Genomic DNA, 24,554 nt, shown 5'->3' on the forward strand with positions numbered 1-24,554 from the left:
AATTACAAATTCATCCTACTTTTTTTAATAGTAAAAACTATATTACTACTTTGTTTAGATTCTGAAGTTAGTTATATGACTTGCTTTGCCTGAAGAAATCCAAGCAAAGGGACAAGGTCATTTCTGAATGAAAGTTTAAGAGCCATTGCATAATATATCTTATTAATATTAATATTATGTTTATAATATTAAATATTAATAATATATTTTATTATTATTAATATAATTTGCCATATTCCCTTTTCTTTCTTGCTTTGGTGATTATGGAAGCATATTTTGAGATAGAATCTCTCATCCTAGACCCTGAGAGACTTTGATGAACAGAATTACCCTGCTGACCTTTGGATATGAAGTGTAAGAAACACCTGCTAAATATCAGTATCTAGATATAATAAAGGTTTGTTATTAGGGCATTATTTAGTCCATCCTGTGCAATAGACAACCATCAGACAGATCTACTGAGTTACTAATAATGACCAAATCATGGTCATGGCAGCTGGACCTGCCATGACCTACAGTAAATTCATTCAGTAAACAAGAAGGTATCTTCTATGAACAAGGTGCTGAAAAACATCTTAATAATCCCTGTCCTCCAAAAATTCACATTCCAAATACTCATTATGACACTGGAGAAGATATTGAAGTGTTTTAGAGTAAAGATACCTTAAATCTTAGACCAGGGGTCCTCAAACTTTTTAAACAGGGGGCCAGTTCACTGTCCCTCAGACTGTTGGAGGGCCATTGGAGAGTGCCACGCACATTCCACACGTGTGCACGTGGGCCCGAGACGAATCAGCTGCTAAGCAGGACAGGCAGCAGCAGCAGAAACACCCGGGTGGGCGGGATAAATGACCTCAGCGGGCCGCATGTGGCCCGCAGGCTGTAGTTTGAGGACCCCTGTTTTAGACTCTTGGAAAGGGGGAGGGAAGGAGAGAGAGGGCACCCAGTGAAATAATTAGGAATTTTATAAACTATGTTTAGGGATATTCAGCTGAAAAAATAATGTTAAGATATGGTGTGATTGAGAACAGTTGATTTTTGGAGAGAAAAACAAAGAAATTGAGCTGTCCAGCTTAACAAGTGCTTGGGAAAGATAATGGCAGATTATTTTGGAACAGATTGCTAACATAGAAATCTCTATGCTGAAGTTTCAATGCCTACTATTTTTTTTTTTTTAACCAAGGATCCAATGTGAGCCTCTCATTGACCATGAGGACCTTTTCTCCACAGAAGCCCTGTATGTTGGCCAGCCTTTACGAAGTCCTCCAGACATAGTCACACGCCTGTAGAGTGGATCTTGAAGTCCAGGTTTCAAGATAACTACCTTGTTAAGACATTCCTCAGATAGGTCATTGAACACATTGACCAAGTGTCCTTGCATTCCACTGTGTGACCTTGGGCAAAATGTACAGTTATTGGTAAAGTGGAATTAAACTAAATCTCATGAAATGCTTTTCTCAAAAGCAGAGACCAGGAAAAGGGCTTGCATGGAGGTAATTTATTTGGGTAAGTGATCCCAAGAAAGAATGGAGGACTAGAAAGAATGAAATAGGGAAGGAGGGAAAGCCAAGTCAAGCATGCATTATTGAGCTAATCACCTCTTGGGGTTACTGGGGCATAAATCTCCCAGGGACAGATTCCTGAGGTGTCCATCCTGTGGCAAGGAGGAACAGGTTTCACATGGCAAATAATCATACTAGTGCCCCTGGAAAATCTTACCACAGAAAACTATAATGCTGGGTATATAAGTTCCTAGTGTGTATGTGTCTCATAAGTACATACTGAATACTTTAAACTGGGAAATATATCAGCAAAAAACCATGTAGGCTTTATTTAAAGGGTCAATGTAGATCAATTTATGAGAATTGTGATCTCTTCATGTGGATTAGGTTTAGAAATATCTATAATAAGGAATTACATTAGACAGGGTTCAGTTGGAAAACAAAAGGTAGTCTATTTCAATCAAGATAAATAGCATACAGGGAAATCAGTTAAATGGGTGAGGGAAAGGTGAAGTCAACAGATGGTGAGGCAAACCAGTTATCAGCAACATCCAGAAGCCACTACGACCTTTAAGACACTAGACATGGGAAGTGATGGGGTTACTCCAGGCTGCCCATAGGAGCTGGTATCACAGAGGGAAGGGCTATCTTTTAGGGGCTGGGATCACAGAGAAGACTTGGGCTCTGCTGGAAACGCTACCTGGAGCCATAAGAGATGGAGAAATTGCCTGGCTTTCCCTCCCCTCATTCCCTCCAGTTTTCCACCATGTCTCCCATGGGCTGAAACCAGAGTGACTGGTAAAGCAACGTGGAAAATGTTACTTCCTTAACACATTCAGAATAGGGGGCAGTGAGGAATGCATGTGAGAGCAAGCAAACAAATGATTAGCACATGTTGCTGTTTTTGCTACTAATGTCCATTCTCACACTTCTAAACTTTTTTTTTTTAACAGTTTTTCAGCAGATATTGTACTTCTAAACATTTTAGCTATGATATAGTCACGACCTAGTGCAGTTACAGAGTAGGATGCAACTGTCCTTTACATGAATCTACTCACCTCACCGGTTTCTTAATAATTCAGTAAAAGGACCCTTGAAGGCAAGAGTATGTTTGCCAAGTGGCAATAGCTTGACTCTTAATTAAGCCTCTTTCATTCTATAGAACAGGGGTCCTCAAAGTTTTTAAACGGAGGGGCCAGTTCACTGTCCCTCAGACCGTTGGAGAGTGCGCACTGTGGGCCTGGGACGAGTTGGCTGCTAAGCAGGACTGGCAGTGGCAGCAAAAACACCCGGAAGGCTGGATAAATGTGCTAGGCTGCTTGCATGTGGCCCATGGGCTGTAGTTTGAGGATGCCTGCTATAGAAAGTTCATTTGATTCCATTACCCTCTCATCTTGAAAGAATACGAGAAATAAGCTTGAAAGTGAAGGAAAGGGTGGAGTCTACTGTCTCCTCCTGCTCTTTGTTTCCCTTTTTTTTTTTTTTTTCTTTCTTTTTTTAGTCAGAATTTGACATGGGTATCTTTGTTTCCCTTGTCATGCACACTCACTCTTTAAACCCTCTGAAGCTGGAGAGAAGCATTTTAGTGGAGTAGTGAATCCAGAAACCAGAGGTGGTCTTGTCAATTCCTAGACATCAAATCAATGATCTTGGTCCTCACTTTTCTCTGCCTTTCTGCAGTTTTCGACCATGATAAGCATGTATTTCTTTTGCAAAGTCTCCATTTTCTTGGCTTCTTTCAACCTTCAGAAAATTGAAGATGGCTTGGGAAAAATCATTTCTTTTTCCTTTTCTTTCATTCTCCACTGCCCTTAAATTATTCCAAGCATCAGCCCTAATTGCTTTCTTTCCTTTTCACAATTCCATCCAGCATTCCTATTTAGATGACTCTCTAATGTCTATTTCTACCCCCTAACCTCTTTGTTTTTAGTTTTCTAACTGCCTCTGGAAATTCTTAGGCACACCTCACTATATTTAAAACTAAATGAATCTTCCATCATTAGTCCTGTTCCTCCTATTGTATTTCTTAGGTAGGGTGAGTAAAAAATTCCAGTCAATATTATTTAAGGGGGACAAAAAAAGACTAAGGTTTGAGGAGCCATGGAAAGAAAAGAGGTCAAATATATTACAGATGAGTGACCTTGAGGACTTGATAACATGTATCTTTCTCCTTTTATTCATTACAGATCCGTTATTACAAGTTGTACAAAAGTTCACTGATAGTCTCTTTATTGTGCTGTTATATAGTTTTATTTTTGTTTATATGGAACTTCTGTAATTGCAGTACTAAACAGTCTGTCAACTCTGTTTACATGTTAGGCTCTTAAGTTTCTCAAATTCAACTTCTTCCATCTTGTGGATATTTGGGAACTTAATCTATAGTGGAGCAGTGGAGTTGTGTGTGTTTATTATAATAGAATAAGGGTAATAATATGTATTCAAGTGTGGGAACCTATAAAAATAGAAAACCTATCAAGGAATCAATTGAATCTGTACTTCTCAGTATACTCCCTCCCCAAATTCTAAGCCACAATGGATATGCTTAATTATGGATCTATAATAACCCTTGCACTCTCTCTAATGTTATCTAGGGTTAATCCTTGATCTGATTACATTCTAAATACAACTGAAACAACTGGAAATGGCTCTTTGTCATGACTAAACTGTGTTTTGAACACCTGCTATCAAATACATGTTACAGAAGCTTCTCCAAGTAGATGCCATGGTCCATCAGTAAAAATACTCAGCTGTCTGGAGGGACAAGTGTTAGGTCATGTGGGTTCTCAGCAACTATTGCCATGTCTTGAAAACAAATGCCAGAGAGAGAAATGAGAAGTCTTTTTAGTATATATGCCAAAGGCCTGAGAGTGCATTACATTATGGTTTCTGGAAACAAACATAGTATCTTTGTGCCCATTTTCTAGAATTAGGCAGTTAAAGTTATGACTTGCCTGTCTCAGACTACAGTAGTGAGACTATCACCTTCTGCTGGAGTCTTGTACTCACGGGCCACCAATTTTTCTTTAGTGCAGTGGACTGTGGAATGAAGGGGAGAGTCAGTGAACAGATAAAATGGAAGAAGTATTTGTTCTATTCTTCTCTTCTACTCCCATTATTTGTGACTCAGAGGTGCCAAGGAGAGGGTCTGGCATGACTTTAGGGAAAAAAGAAGGTGGAAAGGAAAGAAATGAAAGGTTATTTGTTGTTATTTTTTTTTTTTTATGGTGGTGGTGGTAAAGAACTGCTTATAGAAGAAAGAGTTCCAGGAATTAGTGGAAGCAATGAAATGGTTTATCCCACCTGTTGGCTGTGGGTTTATGTTATTAACATACTATGCCTATAGCAGAGTTATATTGGCTCTGATTTGTTACTACTATGGATATATAAAAGTGCTTTTTAAACTAATAGCAATTCTTTTCCTATATTTTAAAAAATATATGTGTAGAAAAAAATGGATAAATACATCAAAATGGTTACTACTTTTTAACTCATTCTTATATCCTGCTTTTTTCCACTTAAATATTTCTTCAGGTTAGCAAATATATTTCAAAATCACAGATTATGAAGCCACTCAAAACACTGATGCTATCATATGGCTAAATTTTGTATTTATTGAATATTTAAATTGCTTCTAATATTTTGCTATTTTATATCACTGAAACAAATATACTAGAATTCTTCCTTTTCAATATCAAAACTTACTTTGCTAACACTTAGAATGAGTGGAATTACAGAGGAGCATGCAGGTATTATGTGACTTGTAGCTATTAGGTTATTAAGTATGAAATGTCTGATTTCCTTAAGTACTAAGTTTGACAGTAGATATCTCTGACATTTCACTTTTACATGTCTTGTTTATTTTTATTGTGAGGGTACATTCTCATTCCTTCAAACACAGTTTAGCTTGTGATTATCTTTCAAAAAAATTTTTAGAGTGATTTTTGTGAAACCATAGATAAGTCAAAACTTCATGTTATTTTTGAATCTGAGTTCTCTTGTGGAACCAATGCAGCCCAGACAATTTGAAATAATCAACAAAGTGTTTGGGAAGGACATGGCTAATGAACACATAGTACATCGATGGTTTGCGAAGTTCCGTTCTGGTGATTTTAGTCTTGAAAATGAGCTGTGTTGGTGACCTGAGACCAAGGTGGATAATGATGAGCTGAGAGCTGTAGTGGAAGCAAATACATCTCAACCTGCTTGTGAATTAGCTGCAAGGTTTGATGTTACTATTCCAGCAATATTGGGCCATTTGAAACAAAGGGTCAAGGTAAAGAAGCTGGAATGATGGGTTCCGTGCGAATTAAACGAGCATCAGAAGAGAAATCATCTCAAAGCTTGCCTTTCTTTGTTGTCAGGAGATAAAGGCAAACCATTCCTACACCATAGTGTTACGTGTGATGCAAAATGGATTCTTTTTGACAATTGCAAGCATTTGGCACAGTGGTTGGGTAAAGATGAAGTGCCAAAACAGTGCAAAACTGAATATTCACCAAAAAAAAGTAATGGTGTCAGGTGGCCCAGCACTGGTATTATCCACTATAGCTTCTTGAAGCCTGGTCAATCCATTACAGCAGATGTCTATGGGACCTAATTGGACAAAATGATGAGGATGCCGATTAAGCAGCGAGACTGGTCAGTAGAGACAGGCCAACCTTCTTGCGTAACAGCGCTGACCACATGTCGTACAAACAACACTACTCAAGCTACAAAGGCTGGACTTGGAAACTCTGTCCTCCACTGTATCCACCAGACCTCGCACTAACTGCCACTCTTCCGGGCTTTGGACCACTTGTTGCAAGAAAACATATCCGATTCTCAGCACGCTGTGGAAAACTTTCACCTTTTGCGATTTCACCGCCACTCACTCTCTAGGCTTCTTTGCTGCTGGCATAAACAAGCTACCATTAAGATGGCAAAACTGTCAGAAGTTTAGGCACAGACCTTAATTGTACTTCTTGTTTGAGATATAATAAACTGAACTTTTGATTCAAAATCGGACATTTCATATTTAATGACTTAATAGCTATGTGTGGAAGCTTGGGTTTTCTAATCTACCTCCTCCACTAAAGTCCAGGGAACCAGGGGTTAAACTCCTAGCAGATGGTGCTGCTGCCAAAGATGCTGCTGACTGAGCATGCCAGGAATTTAAAGAGTTGCTTAAACAGGGTTAACACATGGCCTGTGGGAAGACAGCTGGTCTGCAGCAGAATTACAGGTCGGAAGGTTAGATACATTTCCCTGAAAGCAGAGGACACACTGGAGTTGGGATCAGTGAATGCCATTTAGGGAAAGGAAAAAGCATAAAGGTGCTATTTAAGGGAGCAATTGAATGAGAGCGTAGACAATGCTAGGGTAGAACAGAATAACTACCAAATATGGAGGAGGGGTGACAAAATGATGGAGACAGAAACAAGCATGGCAGGACACGGCCTCTGCAGCCTCTACTCAAAATACGGGGAGAGCCGATGCCACCAGCCCTTTCCCAGCTCCAGGGTCTGCTGTCTTTTGCTTGCACCAGTATGTGCAGGGAGTTGGGAGAGCTCTGATTATGCTAGGCCCTTGGACATTTAACATGGCTTTATGCTTAAGAGGATGCAGTGAGATGTTATCAAGTTGGAAGAAGACTTTAACCTCTTGGAATTAAAATTAATTCGTATTAATTAAATTAACTCTTATTATTAAAGCCACTGTCTTATTAAGGACAGTGGCTTACATTTATTGCAGTCCAAATTCTGCAAATGCCTTGAAGGTCTGTTCTTGATGAAGAAGCACTATGAGAGGTATTATGGAATAGAGGTTTGAAATTAAAGTTTAAGACACATTCTCAGGTCTCAGGTAGTTTATAATACAAGACAAGGGTGGTAAACAGAAGCCTATAACACAAGGTGACTAAGAAAACTGGTACAGAGGAAGTAGTAGTAGAATCAAAAGCGAGAGAGAGAGAGACAAAGATTGGTGAAGAAAGCATTGAAATTTTATGAAGAATGAAGGAAATATTACCAAAGACTTAGGAGGACATTAAAAGTGAAAGAAATCACATAAGCACAGGCACCAAAAGACTGTTCTCTTTCTCTCTCATACACATATACTACATTGTGCTCTAAGGTTTCCTTATGAAATAAGACAACCTATCAGGTTCAATTTCTGATAAGAAGTGGGTATTAAATATATTTTGAATATTTGAAGACCCAGTTTCTAGATGGCCTACAGAATGATACAGGGGAAGACCATGAACTTTAGTGCTAGATAGATTTGGGTTCTAATTTCAATCTGTTTCTTTGCTGTGTGACCTTGAATAAATTAATCTCTGAGAAGTTTTCTTATTTATAAATATGAGGAATATAAGAGTGGACATGCAAAGTTATTGTAAGGGTTAAACAGCCAGACGTGGTGGTACAGGTGCCTGGTAAGTAAGGGCTTGTGCTCTGCTCTTACTTTTCACTTGCCGACCACGTGGGCGCAGCTGCTCCTCCTCGGCAACACCAGAGGGCAGCATCGTCCCGTTCTTGTAATCAAAGGCTTCCAGGAGTGACTGCTTCCTTGCAGACAGGGTTTTTCTAAATGCTTTCAGCAAGGGAGGAAACAGAAACTGTGTTTCAGAATGTGAATAGGGCAAGAAGGGATAAACCCTGGAAGGACTTTGGAACGGCTGCTGTGTCCCTGTGCCAGCAACAGCTGTGTGCACAGACCCCATGGAAGGCAGCACTCAGCCATCTATCTCTGCCAGCTGGTTAGGAGGACTTCTGGTACTAATGGAACAGAACTTTAGATTGGGAATCTAAATGAATCTGTTTATTACTAGAAAACCACTGTGCTTGTATGATACATCTGAAAAGCCTGCTGGAATGTGTTTGCTAGAGAGTAGGAACTATGGTGACCATGTGTTCCAGTTTGCCTGGGACAGCCTGATTTATGACTGTGGTTCTGTAGTAATTATTGGTACCTCCTTTTACTTTCAAAGTGTCTTGGTTTGCAGGATAAGTTATGTTGCCATCCCGCTCAGAACGGTCAGAGGGATACTCACTAAGAGTAATGGATATGCCCTAGCCAGAGTCCTTGGGTCTGGTTAAGATCATGCACAGGCTTTGGAGTCAGAAAATGACAGATGTATCTGGGTTAAAATCCCTGCTGTGTGTGTCATTGGCAAGTTATTTAACCTCTTTAAGCCCCAGTTTCCTGATGTATAGATTAGGGATAATAACAGGATGTGAATGTAGTGTCCAATTTAATCCTCCTAATTAAAGTGCATACCAGAGTCTCTGGCACAGTGATACATCAATGCTGCCCTTGTTATTTTTAAGATTCACCATAAGATTCGAGCTGTCACCTTAGCTCGGTGATAGCTTAGCTGTCAGCTGACAGCTTAGCTTAGATTGGATCTCTAGAGGTGAAGGAATTGAAGACAAGAGTAAAAATAAGTTACGGTTATAAAATTATTGCTGAATTGCTCAAGGTTAGTGCCAAATGAGCACCCATTTCTCAGAACGTGCATTGAGGTGGTTGCTGTTTCTCTGGAGACCATTCAGTGTAAAAGATGTGACCATCTCTGTCCTGAAGCAAGTACAGGGCACAATGTTTTTCTGGAGCTTAGAGAACAATAGATATTTGACTATTCTGCATTTTTCTTATTTAATTACAAAATATTTCAAATACATAAATAAGAATAATCTTGTAGACCTGAGAAGTGGAGAGCAAGAAGTGGAGAGCATGCAAGCGGAAAAGACGGCCCCTTTCCGCTGACTCCCAGGCACGAGGCCCTCATTTTGGCTTCTCAGTGAGTGGCAGTGGCGGCAGCGTCGGTGGCTAGAACAATAACCTGTCTGAGGGCGGCAGCCAACAGCTAGACCTAAAGGGCAAGGAAATAAAGTTTCAGTACAAAACAGTTCGATTCATCAAAAAGATGCTGTAAATGATGATGATTTTGAGCCATACTTAAGTAGCCAGACAAATCAGAGTAACAACTATTCACCAATGTCCGATCCATACATGCTTAGTTACTATGCTCCATCCATTGGATTTCCATATTCTCTTGGGGAAGCAGCCTACGCCATATCTGACAACCTATGGACAAATGAGTAATGGAGAACATCATTATATACCGGATGGTGTGTTTAGTCAACCTGGGCATTAGGAAATACCCCTCCATTTCTTGGTCAACATGGATTTAACTTTTTTCCTGGTAATGCTGATTTCTCTACATGGGGGACAAGTGGATCTCAGGGACAATCAACACAAAGTTCTGTGTATAGTAGCAGTTATGGCTATCCACCTAGTTCTCTTGGTAGAGCTATCACTGATGGATAGGCTGGATTTGGCAATGATACTTGGAGTAAGGTGCCTGGCATTAGCAGTATTGAGCAAGGCATGACTGGACTGAAAATTGGTGGTGACCTGACAGCTGCAGTGACAAAAACTGTAGGTACAGCCTTGAGCAGCAGTGGTATGACTAGCATTGCAATCAGTAATGTATCCCAGTTAGCAGTACAGCACCTAAACCAACCTCCTGGGCTGCCATTGCCAGAAAGCCTGCCAAACCTCAACCGAAACTTAAACCCAAGGGCAATGTGGGAATTGGAGGTTCTGTTGTGCCACCACCTCCTATAAAACACAATATGAATATTGGAACTTGGAATGAAAAGGGGTCAGTGGTAAAGGCTCCACCAACCCAACCAGTTCTGCCTCCTCAAACTATAATCCAGCAGCCTCAGCCATTAATTCAACCACCACCGTTGGTGCAAAGCCAACGGCCTCAACAGCAGCCTCAGCCACAGCAGCAACAAGGACCTGCCCAGCCTCACCAAGTGCAGCCTCAACAGCAGCAGCTGCAGAATCGCTGGGTAGCTCCTTGGAACTGGAGAGCAGGCTTCAACCAGAACAATGGAGCCGGCAGTGAAAACTTTGGTTTAGGTGTTGTACCTGTCAGCGCTTCACCTTCTAGTGTAGAAGTGCATCCAGTGCTGGAAAAGCTAAAGGCCATAAACAACTATAATCCCAAAGACTTTAATTGAAACCTGAAGAATGGACGTGTGTTTATAATTAAAAGCTACTCTGAGGATGACATATATTGTTCCATTAAGTACTCTATCTGGTGTAGTACTGAGCATGGTAATAAGTGTTTGGATCCGTACCCAGAATGGGAAAGGCCCACTCTATTTACTCTTCAGTGTGAATGGCAGTGGACATTTTTGTGGAGTGGCTGAAATGAAGTCTGTTGTGGACTATAATGCATATGCTGGTGTCTGGTCTCAGGATAAGTGGAAGGACAAATTTGAAGTTAAATGGATCTTTGTCAAAGATGTTTCCAATAACCAATTACGGCATATTCACTTAGAAAATAATGACAACAAACCAGTTACCAATTCAAGGGACACTCAAGAGGTACCCCTAGGAAAAGCTAAGCAAGTGCTTAAAATAGTTGCTACTTTCAAGCATACCACCTCAATCTTTGATGACTTTGCACATTATGAAAAGCGTCAAGAAGAGGAGGAAGCCATGCATAGGGAGAGAAATAGAAACAAACAATAACCATATGGAGATGTCCTGTTAAAATTACAACACTAATGACGTAGACTCTGGCAATGCCTAATAAGTCAAAAAAGACGTTATTAAAGCTTATTTTCTGCTTAAGGTGACATCTTTAAACACTTTAACACAAAATTGACTCTTCTTGTAATGATTTTCATCATCGCATCTGCCCGCATACTCTCACCTAACACACTTGACAACTGTAACTTCATCAAGCACTTTCTGTCCTGAAGCTTTTACCAGTATTGGCTGTCTTTTGTAATTATGCATCCTAACTAAGGCACAGAAGACTGAATGAATGCAAGGATTCATTAACTCTTTGAATTTGTTAAATACTAACAGTTAACCATTAGAAGTGGTTCAATGATGTAAGAGTCACACTGCTTCAACTTTTCTTTGTTGTAGTTTTTAAATTGTCAATTTTTAGCTATTTGACAGATTAAAAACAAAATAATCATGCCATATTTAGTCTTGGAGTTCAAGTCTAAATGTTTATGTGAAAAATTATTGTAGTAAACTTTTAATATGGCAAAGCAAACTTAAGCTCTATTTTAGCCAAATGAAACATAATCTGAAATTATATTAGAACATTTCCCTTGTCTTCAAACTGTTTGGTGTAACAGAATATTGATATGGAGCTTGGTGGATTTCACCAGTTAATGCACATTCTTCTCTCCTCCTTCCCCTAGTATATTGAGAAGTGTGCATTTGTGTGAGGAATTATTTTGTTTGCTACCACTTAATGAATCTCAAAGTTTTGAGTAAATGTACCTCAGTCTAATCAGACTTTTTATGACCTTTATAACTACATTTAAAACCTTTAATTCCTATTTCTGGGTGTTTGCGAGCCTGATTGCTATCATGAAGTAAAAATTTATTACTCTAGGTATTCACTAGCTGAATAAACAGTTCTTGTTTAGCAAGCATATACTGTTCCTCAGCTCTTTTCTCCAGCTTTTGCAGTGTCCTGGCACCCTTAAAATACTTTGAAAATATGGCCTTGATCCATGGATTAAATCAGTATCTAAGTGAATGTGTTGATGTTTTATCGATCTCATCTGTATAAGTGGGAATACATCATATATCTGGGTATTCTTATAGTTATCTTTTTAACATCTTATTTTTTCATTAATTACATATCAACATTAATTTTGTATCTTGAAGCAAATTGATTTTGTATAGTTAAATGTGTCAAGCATCTGTATTAACTGATTTGAAGGCATAAGATTATGAAAATAATGTACTGCCCCTTATATTACTGTTCCAAGAGGAGAAAGCTGTGTAGAAAGATACGTTAAGGGTGAAAATAGCAATACAGTAGATTTGAAGACCTTGATGTTTTGCATTAATCCATTTATGTTTACATCATGTTTAGAAATGTTTTCATTTACTATGGTCTTTGGTCACCTCAACTCAGAAACCTAGTGTCAGATATTTCTTTGAGACTTTCATTTATATGATTTTTTTTGTATAATGTTTTCTTAAAATGTACAAATACTGTATTCAAGTGGAAAAAAAATACAGTATTTGTAGATAACCATAGGTACTACACAGTTCTTTGGTTAAGTCCCAGTATAGTTATATCAGTGTTTACTGAAAGGAACATCAAAATTTTAATGGTATATTATAAAATAAAGACTTTATTAAAGGAAAATTGTACCTATTTTACCTTTTTAAGAGTAAGCCATGAAATCTTATAACATGTCTCATAATTATTTATAATGAAAATTGGCATTTGGGTATAGTCACCACAGCAATGTTCTACATCTCTAAGATTATATAGGTAGGACATGTCAAAGATGACTGTTGTCATTCTGGAGGTCCTATTAGAGAAAACTATAGAAGGGTGGCCTTGTAGGAAGGATCTGAGTCCTCACCCTGAGGTTCTCTTTTTCTTGGTGCTTTATTAGCAACTCTGGATATTTTTATAAAATTAGTTACATTATATATGGATTCAAACTTATTTAATTTACATTAGGTTTTTATGTAAGATTGTCAAGGAAGCACCCAGCATGCAGGCTAATTGCAATAGACTAAAGACATGTTAAATAAATGTATTTGAGAGTCTGTTCATGGTAAGGAGTACATCCCAGTGCCTTTAACCTGGATTTCTAATCTTAAGTGAAATGGGTGCAGCATTCCTTTGGAAAAAAAAATCCTTTTTCTTTTCAGTTGATAATTTTGTGTTTTTCTCATTAAGTTTTCTCCAGAGCACCCACCTTCTCTTCCTTCTTCGTCTGTAATTGTATTGCAAAATGTTTTTCCTCTAAATGAAATTATTACAGGTTGTCTTAATAGAACAACCAACTAACTGAATGTTTCTTAACTGTGGGGACCAAAAGGGAGAGAGCCTGAGGTCACCTGGGGTCTACAAGAGGAGACACATAATCATATGTTTGAATAATCATAAATTAAGACATTATTGGCCCAGCAAATTTCTTAATGTTTTTCCAAGTTCTGGTTTGAATGTTTCTTATTAAAGTTATCTTATATAGGAATTTTATTTTGAAAGGTATTATAGTTTGTATATTTAACAGTAAGGGGGAAAATGTAACCAAAATTAGTATTACTTCTCTAATACATATTGGTACTTGAAGATTCCTTTCAAATGAAACCCAGCCTTTTCCTAATTTAGTACTTAATTCCTCATTTTAACTTAAGTGATCTTTCTAATTCAAAAGCTGTGTTCTTTTTGAATACCATGCATGGGGGTTAAGCTGATGTTAAAACAGTTTGCAGTAAAAAAAGAATCAGCTTAAGTCATTTAATCATTTCAAGTGCATTCTGCATCTTTTAAAAATAAGTTTGAGAAATTTAAGAGAATTGTGTTTTCATTAAGTTTTGTGTATCTTTTGTTATGCCATGTAAATTCCCTTTTACATATGATTAAAGGAAGGTTATGATAAAATGATTAGTTCATTTACATTCACTTGTAGCAATTACATGAGAATTTGAATTTTGTCATGTTTGGGTTTGTTCATTCCTGTGAATGATGGTACAGTTAGGTGAGATTTTCTGTTATGGTACCCAAACTCACCATTTGGTCCTCTTTAATCTTTGAGGGTTTCAATAAAAATTGTTCACTCAAAAAAAAAAAAAAAAGAGAGAATAATCTTGTAATGAACACCAGTGTGTGTACCTCTATTAAATCCTATCATCATTCCACATTTGCTTAAGTTTTTTCAAAGAAATTAAATGTCAAACATAATTAAGACCTGTGCACTCTTCTTGTACACAGGACTCTTATTTATTAGATATTATTTAACAGGTTTTAAACCTTAACTTAAATCATATCATACTACACTCCTCTCTGCAACTGGTTTGGGATTTATCCATGCTGCTAAATGCTATGCAGCTTGCCATTATATAAATTATCTGCAACTCATTAAATCATTTTCTTCTTGGTAGACATTTTGGGTTGTTCCAGTTTTCTGCAATTATGAACCACACTGCAGTGAGCATCCTTATGCATATAACTGTCGTATGCATGAAAATTTCTCTAGGAGTTATAGCCTCAAGTGGATTTGCTTGGAGTGTGAGTATCTTCAACTTTATTCTACATTGCCAAATTTTGCCAAATGTTAAAAGTCTTCCAAAGTGATTGTTTCTATGTCCATTGTGTTTAAATTTTTTTCCCAGATGACATTATTTAGTTTTTTTAAAAAAAAACCCATAGTTACTCCAGCAATGAAGTAACAGAAAAAGCACACTCAATGTAAAGCATATGCACTTTCAAGAGTCAGGGAAATAAATATTTGTTGGATGCCTGCTATGTGCCAGGCCCTGAGCTAGGTGCATTACATTTGCTTTTCAATTAATCCCGTCACCTATCAGTCACCAAATACTTTTTTTTTAAAGGAATTAGAGAGTTTTCTCCCCTTTTAAGAGACAGGGTCTCACTATGTTGCCCAGGCTGGTGTAGAACTCCTGAGCTCAAACGATCCTCCCACCTCAGCCTCCCAAAGTGCTGAGATTACAGCCATGAGCCACCGCACCTGGCCTCAAGTCCTCTTAATTCTACCTGAAAAACATCTCTTCCTCAATGCTTTACCCTTTCTACAATTTTCTTAAGAAGTTTTTTCAAAAATGCAGATGATAGTTGCTCATCTAAACCAACTGGTCTCCTTGCTGCTAGTCTTTGCCGTTGCCAATCCAGCCCTTGCAGTTGTCATTTTCCTAAAAGCACAAATGGGATTATGTCACTTCCTCCTGTGGAAGCTTTTTTAGAAATTTTTCCATTGACTAGAGGATGAACTTCCAACCTTTTGGCTGGGGCCATATTTTGAAAGACTTTGTTTTCCAGCCTTACCTCCTTCTCACCTTTCACCCTTCACCCTGCCAGCACCTGACAGAGTAGTTCTGCAGTGGGCTGTGCTTTTCCAATCGGGAAGAGCACAAGCAAAGTCTGGAAGTTTAGTTCTTTCAACCACCATCACCTCAGACAGATTTAAACAGTTCTGAGTGATTCATTCTGTCCGGAGTAGGGAGCGGAGCAGTGTTAGAGTTGGCTCACTTCAGAAAGGAAGGATTAATTGGATGACTTAGCTATTTGTCATGGATACAACTTAATGGGACACTTTTGAGAGGGAGAGGTTAAAATTTTCTAATTTTATATATTTTAAAATTTATTTATCACCATGTAACATTGGTTTTGTTATGTTCATGGAACTATGAAATAGTTCTATTTTAAAACTATTTGCAATAAAATATCACAACTTTTGTACATTAAACTGCAATAATAAAACTACAAAGACCAGGTAGATTTATCTTCAGTGCTGAAATTTTAAACTGAATTTACAACAGCATTTGTAATAACGAGAGCTGTTTCACTTTTGTCAGGATGAATTTCCAATCTTGATTCCTTGCCGCAGATGAAAACAATGAGCTATCATTGGACATAACCTAACTGACTTTCTCTTTGAAACATGCAAAGCCTTTGACATAAAACTGGCATCATTTAACACATGAAGAAGTTCTGCTAGTGAACCAACAGATAGTTCTCACTTCATTTTTGTACATACAGGGAAAGCTTGAGTGAATTAATTTAGAAGTTTGCTCTACATGAAAAGTTATGCATTACTGGAGCATATGTTAGCACTAATTTCTGAAGGTGCACATGTTAAATCTGCTTCTTTGGGTACAGTCTTTACATAATAACTACTAGCTTTTTTTTTTTTAACAAAGAAGTACATTGTCTCTAAACATTCTATTAAAGTGTAATTCACCAACTTCACACAAAACTGCATAGAATATAAGTGCAGAGCTCAAGGAACATACTTGGATCAAGAAATAGAACATTGGTAATACCCCATCCTGCCAACACTATGTACACCACCTCCCCAAGGTCAGTCATTGCCCTGACACCGGGCACCATCCTTTAGTGTTGCTTACTTTGGAGCTTCATTTAAATGGCATAATACATTATATATATTTTTTTACTTCTGTCTCTTTTCCCTTAATATTATGTTTGTGAAACCCATGTAGCACATAGCAGGAGTTTCTTTTCTTAGCTACTCAGTACTCCTTTGTATGAATGCCACAACTTAGTCATTCTACCACATTTCTACTATTTCTTTCCAGTTTGGGGCTATTATGAAAAATGCTGTTATGAACATTGTTATACCTTTAGGGTGCAATATGTAGTCATTTTTGTTGAGTATATACCTAGCAGAATTGCTGGGTCATATATTTCTCAAAAGGTGACATATGAATGGCCAGCAAATACAGTTCACCCTTGAGCAACACCTGTTTAAACTGCATGGGCCCACTTATATGCAGATTTCTTTTCAACCAAGCATAGATTAGTATTTGTAGGGTACAAAACCTGTAAATATAAGGAGGGCTGACTTTCTGTATAGGCAGGTCTCACAGGGTTGACTAAAGAACTTGAGTATACACAGATTTTAGTATATGTGGGGGATTTTGGTTTATGGTATATGCAACCAATCCCCACCCTGTATACCAAGGGATGACTGTGTTTGAAAAAATGCTCAACATTGCTATCAATAGGGAAATGCAGATTAAAGCCACAATGAGATGTGATCTCACACCTGTCAGAATGGCTATTATCAAAAAGATGAAAAATAAGTGAGAGGATGTGAAGAAAAGGGAACCCTTGTACGCTGTTGGTGGGAATGTAAATTAGTGCAGCCATTGTAGAGATCCCTCAAAAACCAAGAATAGGATTGCCATGTAATCCAGCAGTCCCACTTCTAAGTATTTACCCAAAAGATTTGAAATCAGTTTGTCAAAGAGATATCTGCACTTCTATGCTCATTGTAGCACTACTCACAATAGCCAAGCTGTGGAACCAACATAAATGCCCATCAGCAGATGAATGGAGAAAGAAAATCTCTCTCTCTCTCTCTCTCTCTCTCTCTCACACACACACACACAGGAATACTATTCAGCCTTAAAAAGGGAAATTCTGTGATTTTTGACAATCTGGATAGAGTCAGAGAATGTTAATGCCAAGTTAGATTGGCTCAGAAAGACAAACACGACACCACATGTTCTCACTCATATGTGGAGCATAAAGCAATCAGACTCATAGAAACAGAAGAGAATGGTGGTTACGGAGGCTGGGCTGGGGCAGGCAGGGAGAGGGCAGATGTTGCTCAAAGGGCACAAAATCTCGGGGAATGATTTTTAAAGATCTATTGTATATAAGGAAATAATAGAGCAAACAGACAACATACAGAAGGGGAGAAAATATTCTCAAGCTATACATCCAATAAACAGCTAATAACCAGGATCTACAGAGAACTCAAGCAAATCGGGAAGGAAATATCCAATAACCTCATTAAAAAGTGGCCAAAAGACATGAACAGAAACTTTTGAAAAGAAGATAGACAAATGGCCAATAAACATATGAAAAAATACTCAACATCACTAATTATTGGGAAATGCAAATTAAAACCGCAATGAGATATCTATCACCTTACCCCAGTTAGAATGGCTCTTATTAAAAAGTCCAAAAACAATAGATGCTGGCATGGCTGCAGAGAGAATGGAATGCTTATACACTATTGGTGGGGCTGCAGATTAGTACAACCTCTATGGAAAACAGTTTGGAGAGTCCTAAAAAAAATTAAAAGTAGACCTACCATTTGATTCAGCAATCCTACTACTGGGTATTTACCCAAGTGAAAAGAAGTCATCAAAAAACACCTGCACTTGAATGTCTATTTCAGCACAATTCACAATTGCAAAGATGTGGAATCAACCCAAGTGCCCATCAACTCATGAGTGGATTAACAAAATGTGGTATATTTATACTATGGAGCCTTTATACTATTCAGCCTTGAAGAAGGATGAACTAAGGTCTTTTGCAAAAATTTGGCTGGAACTGGAGACCATTATCCTAAGTGAAGTATCTAAAGAATGGAAAAACAAGCACCACATGCACTCACTATTAAGTTGGAAATAACCTATGAGCACACGTGTGCACAGAGGCAAGTAAAACCCATGGAAATCAAGCAAGGGGAAGTGGGGAGGGGGGATGGGTAAAAACTTATGGTACAATGAACACTATCTGGGTGATGGGCACACTTATTACATAACCCTAACTCAAGCATACGAAATCAATACACATAACCAAAAACATTTCTACCCCTGTAATGTTTTGAAATAAAGTCTATTGTACAGCATGGTGAATATAGAGTATTGTACATTTCAAAATTGCTAAGAGTAAATTTCAAATGTTCTCACTACAAAAAAGTATTTGAGGCAATGGAAATGTTCATTGCTTTCATTATTCCACATTGTATTTGTAAGTCATGACATTCACTTCGTACTCCATAAATTATATACATTTATATAGTTATAAATTATCAATTTACAATAAAAAGAAGCTGGGTCATAGAGCAGGCACATGTTCAGCTTACACAGAGTCTGTAGAACAGGCAGTGTTTACATCTGGGTTGCTCGGGCTCTGTTTCCCACACATGTCTCGCATATTTCCCCTGTGATTTCCCGCACGTTTCCTGTCTGGAGGCCTGCGAGCTTCGGTCCTCTCGCAGGCTGGGGAATGGGCCCTGCATAATTAGCTGGCACACCAAGTGGCCGTCGAGGGCAGTAGCGTGACATACTCCCTCCTCTCTTTTTTGTAGAGGAGGGTGAGTTGTAGCAGTGGGGCATGGTGAGCTGGTAAAAAGAACGTGTCTAGAGACCAACATCTCCTTTGCTGGTGGGATCTATTCTGCCACTGGGCTGCTGACCTGCTCCTACCTGAGAAGGGGAAAGATCAGGAAAGAGGTCTGAGAAAAGAGGTGGTGTGTGGTCATGCCAGGCCAGTAGAGAGTATGTGTTTCCAGACAGGTGCAGAAGATGGATCTGGCCTGTGCCCATACACTCCAGAATTGGGACAAGGGAACATAGTTTATACTTGGGGGTCACAGGCTTGTGATTCCAGCGTGGGGCAAAAGGGCACGCACATCAGTGCAATACGGCACCAGGCCACCAGCTGGAAGATGCACCGGCGTCTTTCAAGAGACCCCAGCCCTAGGGAAACTACTTGGGATCCATTCCTCATCAATAGGCCTGTTAGGGAATTGGCTCCCTGTGCCATGTCTATCATGGCTTCGTCAGTGGTGATTGCCAAGAGGAAGGGAAGGTCAGCCGGGCTGTCCCGTAACCAGCTGTCTTATTCTTTCACCCTTCTGAGTTAGAACTAGGAGGGAGACTGTAGGAAAGAAGGGTGTGATGTCAAACAGCCAACCTCACTCCGCTTGTACTGAGCTAAGGCTAGTCATGTGGGAGGAAAAAGGATCCTTGATCAAGTAAGTGAATAAAGTTTTAAAATAAACAAAACTGAATCTTAAGCAAAAACTATTTTAATAACTGAAAGGGACAGCAAGTTGTGGACTATGACTGCTACCTAGTGAGGAGGAGGATTAGCAGAGTAGTGTTGACAACATTCACTGAAAAGATAAAGCAGTTCTGTTTATACCCAAGTTTTGAGACTGCTCAGTCAGATCACTTACATAATCTGACATCAACCCACTGCATTAATGCCATTCGCCCTGCACCTCGAGGACAGAGCCTGCATCTGTTCTGCCCCCACGATATTCCTCGTGCTCAGCACAGGGCTGGGGACCCAGCAGACTCTGATCCTTGTTTGTTGAATGGGTAGCACAAATGATCTGCTTTTCTTGTTACATTTCTGTGTTGTCATTAGAAAACTGCACACTCCTAATGATAAATTCTCTGAAGGTAAGCATCTGTGAAAAAATATGATATTATTCGATTCGTAACATCTTTTGAAAAAAAAAATCTAGCTCTTGATTCTAGAATCAAAGAATTGTTTTGCTAAATCTCAAAACAGAATGTAAAAAATGAAAAGAAAAAGTTTAAAAATTATTTAAAAAATTAAAACAAAAAAACCCAAAGAATTGAAGTAAAAGAGATTATACTTTCTAATAGGAAAATAGTATTAATCAATTTATAACTTTGACTTACAACCTAAATTGAGGGGGAAAAAATCCCAAAAGTGTGGTTAGCTTATCAAACAAACACTTTGTGTGTCTACAAGCTTCTCTTCAAATGGGTTCACTTTGCAACTGGGATCACATTGGGTTGTTAAGAGTTGACTATTGCTATTGAGAGTTTAAAGTTTTTTGGTATTTTTATTATATTGAGAAATATTTTTTTCCCAGGAAAATCCAGGTATTAATGGCATTAAATAACAGTGGGATTCATCTAGTACCATAATTGGCAGGCCTACAGTGGGCCAGGATGAAGCTATTATCTATTCAAGTTCAGTGTGACCCAAGGTTTTATCCACTTTTAGGGGGTGGCAGGGAGGAAGGATACTATTTGGGTCATTTAACTGCTAAGTTGCCAAGAGAAACTTACCCTAAAATGATTTCACTTATAGGGTAGTTTCATGGCATAGACTCGAACATTATTACAACAAGGTTCATAACAAGTCATTTATATTCATTTTCTTCAATAGTATATTAAGGACCTTCACTAAAGCAATCAAGCAATATTTTTTATTTTTAATAAACTTTTTGTTTTAGATTATGGGTACAAAGTTACCATAAACCGCCTACCCAGTTTCCCTATTAATGTCTTACATTAGTATGATACATTAGTTACAACTAATGAACTCAAATCTATGCATTGGCTAAAGTCATAATTCATAGTTTCTTATTATTTTTTTACCTAATGCCTTTTTTCCATTCCAGGATCCCATTTTAGATACCATATTACATTTAGTTGTCATATCTGCTTAAGTTCCTTTTGGCTGTGACAGTTTATCAAGCTTTCCTTGTTTTTGATCTTGACAGTTTTGAGGAGTACCAATTAGGCATTTTATAGATTTCTCTTATTTGGGATTTTTCTCATGATTAGACTAGGTAGGGTTAGGGATTTTGGGAAGGAAAACCAGAGAGGTAAAGGGCGATTTTCATCACATGATATCAAGGGTGCATGCTACGAACATGATTATCACTATTGATAATGATCTTGACCACCTGCCTGAGATAGTTTTTATCAAGTTTTCCCACTTCAAAATTACTCTTTGACTTCTTTCTGTTTTTTTCTTTTGAGACAGAGTCTCACACTGTTGCCCAGGCTAGAGTGCCAGGGCATCAGCCTCGCTCACAGCAACATCAAACTCCCAGGCTCAAGCAATCCTCCTGCCTCAGCCTCCTGAGTAGCTGGCATGCACCACCATGTCTGGCTAATTTTTTTCTATATATTTTTAGTTGGCTAATTAATTTCTTTCTATTTTTAGTAGAGCTGGGGTCTTCTCGGTCTTGCTTGGGCTGGTTTCGAACTCCTGACCTTGAGTGATCCGCCCACCTTGGCCTCCCAGAGTGCTAAGATTACAGGTGTGAGCCACCACACCTGGCCGAGGACAATTTTTTTGCAGTTGTTATGAAGCAGCATCTTGCAAGATGCGTTCTTCTTGCATATTACAATGTAGAAGCAATTGCTTTAACCACGACAGTGTTATCAGTCATTTCTGCCAATGTGCGTGATTATATTCAATTAGGTAATTATTCCAAAGCCTCTTGTGTTGTTCTCCTGTTGTGGCACTTTATGTGGTCAGTCTTGTGTTCCTAATAGCAAGTGTGCTCCATAGGGTGGGAATAATACCAATACCTTGACTGAATAATGCACAGGACATGGTTCAGTGTTAGGTGCTAAATCAAGATTCAGTAAGTAAAACTTGATTGGAAAAACGCAGCAGAAGTAGACTTTTATAAACTTCCCTTTGTATTTGAACGTTATATGATGACATCTAAGTATTTTTGTGCTTTAATTATCACCCGCCCCTCCCCCTACTCCGTTTTTCTCTCTGTCCTTTTTTAGCACTAAATATTCCCTGGAAGGAAAATGGAGCAATAAATCTAAGCAAAGTAGCCCTGAGAAGTCTCTTTCCTATCTGTTCTGATTTTAACAATACCTAATTGGCTCACAACTTAAAACTATGCCAAATAGACTTTTGCTTGATTTGCACCCAGCTTACTCATTAATTTTTTTTTTTTTTTTTTTTTGAGACAGAGTCTCACTTTGTTGCCCAGGCTAGAGTGAGTGCCGTGGCGTCAGCCTCGCTCACAGCAACCTCAGACTCCTGGGCTCAAGCGATCCTCCTGCCTCAGCCTCCCGAGTAGCTGGGACTACAGGCATGCGAAACCACGCCCGGCTAATTTTTATATGTGTGTGTGTCTGTGTGTGTGTGTGTGTGTGTGTGTGTGTGTGTGTGTGTGTGTATTAGTTATCCAGCTAATTTCTTTCTATTTTTTTAGTAGAGACGGGGTCTCACTCTTGCTCAGGCTGGTTGAGTGAAGTTTTGATTTAGGTTTATGTGGACTTTTCACTAAATCAAAGATGAAGCTATTTATTAACACTTGGGAGAAACTAGAAAAACCATGGAATCTGCCTAATATTTCTTTTGGGGATGGGGAAGACTGAACAAGCTTAAGGGAGTCAAAGGCAGTCGCAGGAAAACAAACATTCGGCCTGGTTATAGTGTTACTCCTCCTGAGTCCACTTGGTCGATTTCCATCACGACGCCTTAGACCTATTAACACTCAGCATAAGCCCCTAAAGCGTGACTGTGTGCGCGTGTGCGGGGAGGCGCCCAGGGCAGTGGCTTGTGAGGCTGGAGGAGAGGGACGGCCTGAGAAGCAGAGGCCAGGATGCCGGCTGGCGGGTCAGCTCTGACGCCGTGCCCCCTCAACGGTGCGGTGAGAATGGAAACGTGAGCTCAGCGTCTAGGGAGGGGTGGGCCTGGAGGCTGTGGGTGACACCCATGGGGATGTTGGGAGAACCCTGTGTGGGCAGAGAAAATGGAATTATTGATGAGATGCTTTGGAGCTGTGGTCTGGAAGCTTCAGTCAGAAGGACGCCAGCCACATCTCTTGGCTTGCTTTGGGGTCGGGGTGGGAGAAGGAAGTCCAGTCGTCGAGAGACTTGAAAAAAAAGAGGAAGTATGTGGTCAGTTAATGAAGTTCGAAAAGAAACCATGAAAGAAGCCAGCAAGCGGCACGGATAAAACACAGAAAGAATGAAGGACAAGTTCAGGGGTGTGGGTGAGCGTGAGGGGTAGCAAAGGCAGAGTTTGGAGAGGTCAGTGGAGAGAGCCGAGGGTTTAGAGGTAGAGATGGGGAGGGAGCATGAGACAAGGGCAGGGGAGCAATGGAGCTGTTGACAAAGCAACTGTGTCTCAGATTTCACATTGTAAACTTGATGCACTGGTGTCATCAGCCGCTCATATGAACGCAAACTCATAAAATTGCAAACCCCAAATGCCAATCCTAGAAGAACTTGGGGTTTCTCTAACCAGTGGCTCTTTTTATTGTGAAATTCTTCAATTTGAAAAAAGGGACTTTCCAATGGAACTAATAGATGGTAGATTATTTACTTGGCAAAATGCCATTAGACCAAGCTAAGGAACTTCAATACACAAGGACATGACAACAGATTTTACCTGCCAAGTGCTTTTGGAATGAGATGGTAGGGAAATTTTTCCTGACTTGCAAAGCAAAGCAAAGGTCTAAAAGATGCTGTATTTTACATTTAAGGAACACACAGCCATGAAAAAATGGGAGCAAACATGTTGGTCAATTAATGAGTAAACTGGCCAGGTGCGGTGGCTCATGCCTGTAATCCCAGCACTCTGGGAGGCCGAGGCAGGAGGATGGCTTGAATTCAGGAGTTCAAGACCAGCCTGAGCAAGAGCAAGACCCCATCTCTACTAAAAATAGAAGGAAATTAGCCAAACAACTAAAAATAGAAAAAATCAGCTGGGTGCCTACAGTCCCTGCTACTCGGGAGGCTGAGGTGGTAGGATTGCTTGAGCCCAGGAGTTTGAGGTTTCTGTGAGCGAGGCTGACGCCACGGCACTCTAGCCCAGGCAACAGAGTGAGACTCTGTCTCAAATAAAAAAAAAATAAATTAATGAGTAAACTGGGTGCAAATCAAGCAAAAGTCTATTTGGCATAGTTTTAAGTTGTGAGCCAATTAGGTATTGTTAAAATCAGAACAGATAGGAAAGAGACTTCTCAG

At 39.1% G+C, this 24,554-nt stretch overlaps 1 pseudogene; it reads left to right on the forward strand.

Annotated features, from left to right (window-relative positions):
* Positions 1-6: 6 nt before the first annotated feature.
* Positions 7-14,433, forward strand: LOC105859751 (YTH domain-containing family protein 3 pseudogene; annotated as a pseudogene).
* The last annotated feature ends 10,121 nt before the right edge of the window (positions 14,434-24,554 follow it).

This window comes from Microcebus murinus, chromosome 26, assembly GCF_040939455.1.
Source record: "Microcebus murinus isolate Inina chromosome 26, M.murinus_Inina_mat1.0, whole genome shotgun sequence".
Lineage (NCBI taxonomy): Eukaryota > Metazoa > Chordata > Mammalia > Primates > Cheirogaleidae > Microcebus > Microcebus murinus.